The sequence below is a fragment of the Elephantulus edwardii genome, unplaced genomic scaffold (assembly GCF_000299155.1).
Source record: "Elephantulus edwardii isolate Elephantulus edwardi_28Jun2011 unplaced genomic scaffold, EleEdw1.0 scaffold00077, whole genome shotgun sequence".
In the NCBI taxonomy this organism is placed as follows: Eukaryota; Metazoa; Chordata; class Mammalia; order Macroscelidea; family Macroscelididae; genus Elephantulus; species Elephantulus edwardii.
Genome location: NW_006399827.1, coordinates 2,429,279 through 2,436,189, shown reverse-complemented (window position 1 = coordinate 2,436,189; position 6,911 = coordinate 2,429,279). Strand labels below are relative to the sequence as shown.

Genomic DNA, 6,911 nt, shown 5'->3' with positions numbered 1-6,911 from the left:
CAGCCTCTCAATCTCTCCCTCTAGAGCAGCACGTAGCACTAGTGACTCACAAATCAATACCACCCTTGTCATGAATCTCAATCTCAGGACCCTCTCAATCCCAATCCAAAGTCTCAATTGGAGTAAGTGAGCCAAAGAAGGTTTCTTTTCCAGTCGAGTTTACAGCCTGTTTTAGGGCTCTGGAGCTTTGGTGACAAAGTGTCTAAATCAGTTGAATGTTAATCAAGAGGTCAACAGTTTGAATCCACTGGTAGCTCCTAAAGCAAGGAAAAGATAAAGCTGTCTGTTTCCCTATTTGTCAAAGGGAAAAGCGAACTGGGGGTGGGGGTGAGAGGTCGGGGGGTTGGCAGGGAGCAAAGTGTGCAAAAATGAATGAATGGAAATCCAAAATTAAATTAAATTAAATTAAAAATTAATTTTTTTTTAAAAAAGAGTTGTAGTACTGGGAACCCTATGTGGCTGTTCTAGTCCATCCGTCCTGTGGGGTCATCATGACTCAAGCGTGCAAAGCCCCACCTCACCTCACCTCACCAGCTCTAAGCTCTGCAAATGCAGGAAAGCCACTTTTGAGGTGACTGCTGCTGCCTCTCGTCTGCCCTCACAATTTCATGTTGCATCTAACTTACCTGCAAAGACGCAGGTGTGTTGGGACCCAGGCCAGTTTGTAAAGACAAGGTCCTTTTGCTTTGGGCTAGTTTTAATTTTCTCAACCAGCTTAGATCTAACGTAAAAAGTGCTGGGAGTATCATTGTTCACTGAAAATATCCCTTCCCAAGTGAAAGTGTATCCAAACAGCCAGTTGTAGCTTGAGAGGCTCATTCTCCTGAAAAATGCAGCTGTCACCAAGAATACATCTGAAATCTCCTCTGTCTTTTCTTTTTTTTTTCCTTCTTCTAGTTTTCTCTCTCTCTCTCTCCCACTCTCTCCCACTCTCTCTCTCTCCCCCACTCTCTTCCTCTCTCTTTCTCCCCAGCAATTTAGCTTTAATTGCCCTGTCAGCTCTAAGGGCTGCTAATTGATGCCTTTTATTCTGGGTTAAAACTCCTCAGGAAGAAAAGAACTCCCGGGCCCCCAGAGCTGCGAGATTCAGCCGATTTGGCACGCTTGTCTCCCTGCGAATTGAAGCTGGGTGCTGCTAGTGCTGGGGGCAGGCGTGGGGGAGTCATGCAGGCGAGGAAGGGGGCTGGGGAGGGGTTGGAGCGTCTATTTTTAGTGAGGGTTTTATAGAGTGGATCCCTGTGGCTTGGCTCCACACTGAAATATTGTCCTCCTCGTCTCAATGACATAAACACAGGGCAACTCGGAGATCTTGGCGCCAGCGCTGGCCGGAGCCTGTGAATGAGCAGAAGGGGTGGGATGTGAGCGAGAACCCTACTGTAATTACAAATAAATCCAGTGCCTGGCTGCCCCTCACTCCTGCTCTCCCTCCTCACTTAATTAGAAAAAAAGAAGGAGAAGCCATAACTTTTGTGTAAATAAGACAACCTGGAGATACAGACAGAACTACCAAAGAGCCTCTGATGGGATCGCGATGAAAGTAAACTTAGTTAAACCGAAGAAGCAGCTTTTGAAAATTCACAACAGTCAAATGCAGTAACCCAGGCAAAGCATGGGTGCTGCTTGGCTTCTGAAATAAATCCCAGGGTTTGATTCTCTCAAGAGGGCATAGAGGGGCTCAGCGCTGCCCCAGTACCGGAGAAATTGGAACTGATAAATTGGAACCAATTAGCACAAGGTCTCAATATGATTCTTTGGAATGTCCCAGGCCCTGCTGGATGAAGCCGTCGTCCTGGGCTGCCTCAGACATGGAGCCACACTTTCCAAAGCATATTTAAATATAGCCTTGCTTCCCTCGAAATGTAATCCCAACCCTCGTTTTTCATCCTTGGAAGCTTGGGGGTGGCGTGGGGGTGGGGTTGGGAGTGGAGATGGGAGGGTGCAATGTGGGGTGAGGTGGGATTTTCATAGCCCCCATCCCCCACCCTCACAGCCCTGTAAATAAATTAGAAACTACACCAAATTCCATTTGAAGTTGTCAGTCCCGGAATGGAACTTTTATCCCATTATGAATTTCATGGGTGAGCCCGTTCAGACTTCAACTGTGGCTAACACCTCCATTGAAATGCCCTAATTGCAGTTGTAGGCACTGCCTGTTTGCAGACACCGCACTGTACACACCATTGCATTCCTCTGAAGAAAGAGCATCCTATGAGGGCCTGCCAAGGCCTCCCTTCATACTGGTAGGACGGTCAGGGTTTCACTTAAACTTTCAACCAAAGTTGCCCTATCAGAGGGCCAGGTGCTAATTTGGGACTCTGAGGTTCAGCACATTTGCCTTGGCTGACAGGGCTGTGACTATACCCAGGGGGCTGACTGGAGGGAGGCTGCAGCCTCAGAAGCTTCCAGGAAGGGAGGCTTTCCATCTAGATGGACCCTTGAAGGACCTCTCTTGTTTTCAGATGAACTTCCTCTGAGCCCGAGAGTCCACTGTGTGGTGGAGTGACTGAGAAGAGAGAGCTTCTTCTTTCTTCTAAAGAGGCCTCGCTTGTGACGACTGGTCTAACTGAGAAAGGAAGCTGCCTGCTTAGAAGACCCAGCAGTGGGTGATGGTTCATGCCACTCTATTCTGGCATCTCGCAAGGAGGAACAAGCCAAGGGAAACGGCAGATGAAGAGAAACTGCTTCTAAAACTATTCCTCCTTCCCTAGACTAAGGTGTGTCTGACCCAGTTCATTTGCTTCGGATGCATGTGAAAGTTGCACAACACATAAGGAAGATCAAAGAAGAACTGATGCCTTTGAGTTGTGGTATTGGCAAAAAGGCTTGAATATACCATGGATTGCCAAAAGAACAAGCAAATATATCTTGGAGGAAGTGCAAGCGGTGTCCCTCTTAGAAACAAGGAGGCTGAAACTTTATTTCACATATCCCGGACATGCTGGCAGGAGGCACCAGTCCTTGGAAAAGTAGAGAAAAAGAGAAGAAGATCTTCAACAAGATGAATTGATGCGGTGATTGGAACCATGGGCTTGGGCATTGAGGACAGGACAGGATAAGGCTTTGATCTATTGTTCTTGGGATTCTTATAAATGATAGTGGACCTGATGGCACCAATTAACCACAACAGGCCCCAATTATTTTATTTGTTTTATTTTGGTTTTTAATCGATCTTTCTGGTTTTGTTTTCTTAAAGAAACAATGCATTGGAGTGGCCATCCAGGGCATAGCAATGGGCCTCTATTTTCTGGGAGCTCCGGAGGAAGAAGGATCAAGTATCAGTGGAGGACATGGAACATATATCTAATTGCTTCCATGATCAAGTCCCACTTTTTCCTTGTGACCAGGAGACCTAGATAGTACTTTGCTACTATTACTGAGCAGTTAGAACAAGGATTCTATAGAAGAATCCTGATCAAAAGAGGGAGAATAAGGATCAGAATTTAAAATTCCCATAGAATCCAGACATTATAGAACCATTGAGGCCAGATGACCCTCAAAATTATTATCTAAGCGACACCTTTTAACTTGCAGCCTAAACTATCCCCTGATGTCATTTTTTTAAATGCAATTAATTGTTGTTGGTTTTGTTATGTATCATCGTGTTGGAACTGACCTGTAGTTGACCTTCCAGTGGGTTTTCCATGCAGTTAATCGCATGGAAAGAGATTACCCATCTTCATCCAATGCTGGTGGATTTGAACTGTGTTCTTCTGCATTGGTAGTGCAATTCCTTACCACTGAGCCACCAAAGCTTAGTCTAATTAGAAAAAGAATATCTGGTTTAAGCATGTACTCTTAAATAGAATTATGTATATAAGTTCAAACTGAAAAGACCAAGGTAAGAGGCTAGATGAGAAACTCCAGGGGCAGTGAGTTTGTGTTAATAATGGTGAAATCAGTTGGGAAATGTTGCCTAGAAAGAAGAAATACATTTGAAGAATGTAATCGTTGTCACTAATATGTTCACATAGAAATTATTGATGTGGTATACATCTTTACCAATATATTTTTTTTAAATAACCATTGAAGCTTTTCACATAGAACGAACACATTGTAAACAAACACAAGTATCTAGTCAGGACTTCACCTTCTCTTCTTCCTCAGAAGTGGCTGCTGTGCCCAATTCACTCAGCTCATTGTTGCTGAGTCAGAATCAGCCCATAGCTGGCCCTCTAGTGGGTTTCTGAGGCTGCAAATTGCCCATCTTTCTCCCATAGAGCCGCTAGTGGATTTGGGTGGCCTTTGGCTTCACAGCAAAATCCCCTATAGGCTGTGCCATCAACTCAGCAGCAACAGGTAAGAAACACTGAAGGTAGAATCCCAACAGAAACAAAGAGGTCATAATAAAACACAGGGAAATGGCAGGGGAGGGAACCAACTCCAGGATAAGGGGGGAAAAAAACAACCAGCTCTGAGCCATTAAGACAATTCTGATTCACAGTGCCTTCTATTGAGTTCCCAAGACTATGAACCTTGATGAGAGGAGATGGGCCATCTTTCTCTCTGAAAGCAACTGGTGGATTTGAACCATCAACCTTTCAGTGAGCAGTGTAACAAATAACCCACTATGCCCACAAATAACTCACAGGGCTCCTTCTTGTTGGGGCACATTTTAGTTCTACTGTCCTTGTTTGTAAATAGATATTCTGAGGACAGAATGAGATAACAAATCTAATGTATTTAGCACTGTTTCAGACAAACAGTAAGAACTCAGTAGCTGGCAAGAAGGAGGAAGAAGCGAAGAGATGAACATAAATGTTCTTACTGAGCTATTGTCTCTACCCAGCTGTCCCTTTGGAGTGTCACTGACCACCGTTGCCCACGTCTTCACGTTGCCGTGGGGTAGGACAGGGCATATGTGAACGTATAAAGAAACACGATCCCATTGACCCTTTGCTAAAATATTACATGTAAGCCTCAGAATGTGGAGTAGTTTCTGAAGATAACTTCAAACAACAATAATCCACTCTCTCCCAGTTCCAGAGGCTAAAAGTCTGAATGCAGGGTGTCCATGGGCCATTTTCATCCTGAAGCTCTAAAAGAAGGCCTTTTCTTGTCGCTTCCCCTTCTGGTGGCCTTATGCTTGTGGCAACAAAGCGCCAATCTCTACTTCCACCTTCCCTCTGTGTAGAAGACTGTCCTCTTCTTACAAAGATGCCTGCTCCAGTATGACCCCATGTTAACTGTTGACACCTGCAAAGAACCTTTTCCTAATATGTCACATTGACAGGCACCAAGGGTTAGGACTTCCATGCATCATTTGGGGGGACATAATTCAATCCATAAGAGGGAATGAGAGTTCTCCTTCCTTTGCCTCCTTCCCCAGAAGGCAAGGAGGTGGAGAAGTGAGGAGGGAGGGAGGGCGAAGTGAGGGGGGCAGGAGGCCTGAACTACTCTGCCTAGTCACCCTCCTTGGGGGAGAACATTCAGCTCAGGCCTTGGGGCTGGCGACAGAAGCTGTAACCCAATACCTTAATCCATTTCTTCTTCAAAGCACTGCCCTTTGTGCCAGGTGGACAGAACCAGAGTGACATCAAGCTGGCCCCTAGAAGCTCTTGCATTGGGCTGTGTCATACAGGCTGAGGAAAGGCGACCCAAAGGGGCACCTTTGACCTGATTTTTGGGACAGTCATGGCTGCAGAGTGACAGTTTAGAGGACCTAAATGATGTTTAGGGACTCACACCTATTGAGTGCTGACAGGGAGTCTCCAGCCACTCAGTCAGCCTAGGTGAGGGTGGGCTGGGCAGGATTATGGGTCCCTGTCCTTTGGCTGCACCAAGAGGAATCAGACACTAAAGCGCTCCAGTCTCTGAGATAAGTGTTCTGTCCTTTAGGACGCGGCTTCTGGATCCACCTTACCATAAAGATAGCAAAGGCGGGGGACAGTAGTGAGGAGAGAAGGGAGAGGCAAGCTCAGAGGATTGGGTCCTGGGTCACAAGGATGCAGATAGAGGATTCCGTGATCTTCGATTCCAAAGAGTAGGGGCTGAGTATAGCAGTATAGTAGGGCAAGTTTCAGCAACTGCCACCTCTCCACACGGAGCTGGGATCATTCAACTGCTCCCCTGTGTCCCCACCCCAAGCTGCAGCTTTCTGGGGTAGAGCCAGCCACCCCGCCCTCTACCCTGCCTTCGCGTGCCTCTGCTGCCAAAGGCGGCTGACCTCAAGATGTAGAGCTTCTAACTCATAAGGATTCAGGCTGCTGTGGATGCGGGGACACCGACAGCTATCTCTGGTTCAGCACAGCCAAACCATTGCTGTCCGGAGGAGCTAAATAGTAAAGCCTCCATTTTGGTCAAAATAGCCTTTTGTTTGTTTGTTTGTTTTTACGCTTCATGGAAACATTTTCTTGGCCTTTTGGATAGAAATGGGAATTTCTTTGCCAGGAAAGATGTTCCCATCATACATCTGCTGGAAGGAGCACACGGCCTCCTCTTTGCTGATTCTGTGTTTGGCCCCAGAGCAGCCTGTCCTGTACTTCTTATCTGCGAGGCGGAAACCTGGCATCTCCGGCACCACATAGAAGTCCAGGCCGTAGATACCAATGCTGGGGTCATATTTGACCCTCAGATCAATGTGCTCCTGGATACCAAAACCAAAGTTTCCAGTATCTGAGAAGTTATTTTTTCCTAACTTACGTTCTCACACCTTTAGACCTTTCTGCAAGATTTCTTCTGCCTTGGCCCCTCAGATTGTGCAGTGAACAGCAATTTTTTTCCATTTCCCCTAGTGCCAAAGTATCTGACAGTGTATCTAGCTTTGGAGAACATGGGAGTCTGACCTGTGAGCTGCTCCAACACCCTGGCTGCCTGGGTCAGTCTATCTCTGCTCTCGCCTATACAGATGCTGAGGCAGAGCTTGTGCGAAGCTCCCACTTGGGGTTCTCTTTTTTGCCTTGATCCTGCACCAT

The 6,911-nt window shown here is 46.4% G+C and overlaps 1 pseudogene; it reads right to left on the bottom strand.

Moving 5' to 3' along the window:
* Window positions 1–6,334: 6,334 nt before the first annotated feature.
* Window positions 6,335–6,911, bottom strand: LOC102863654 (annotated as a pseudogene).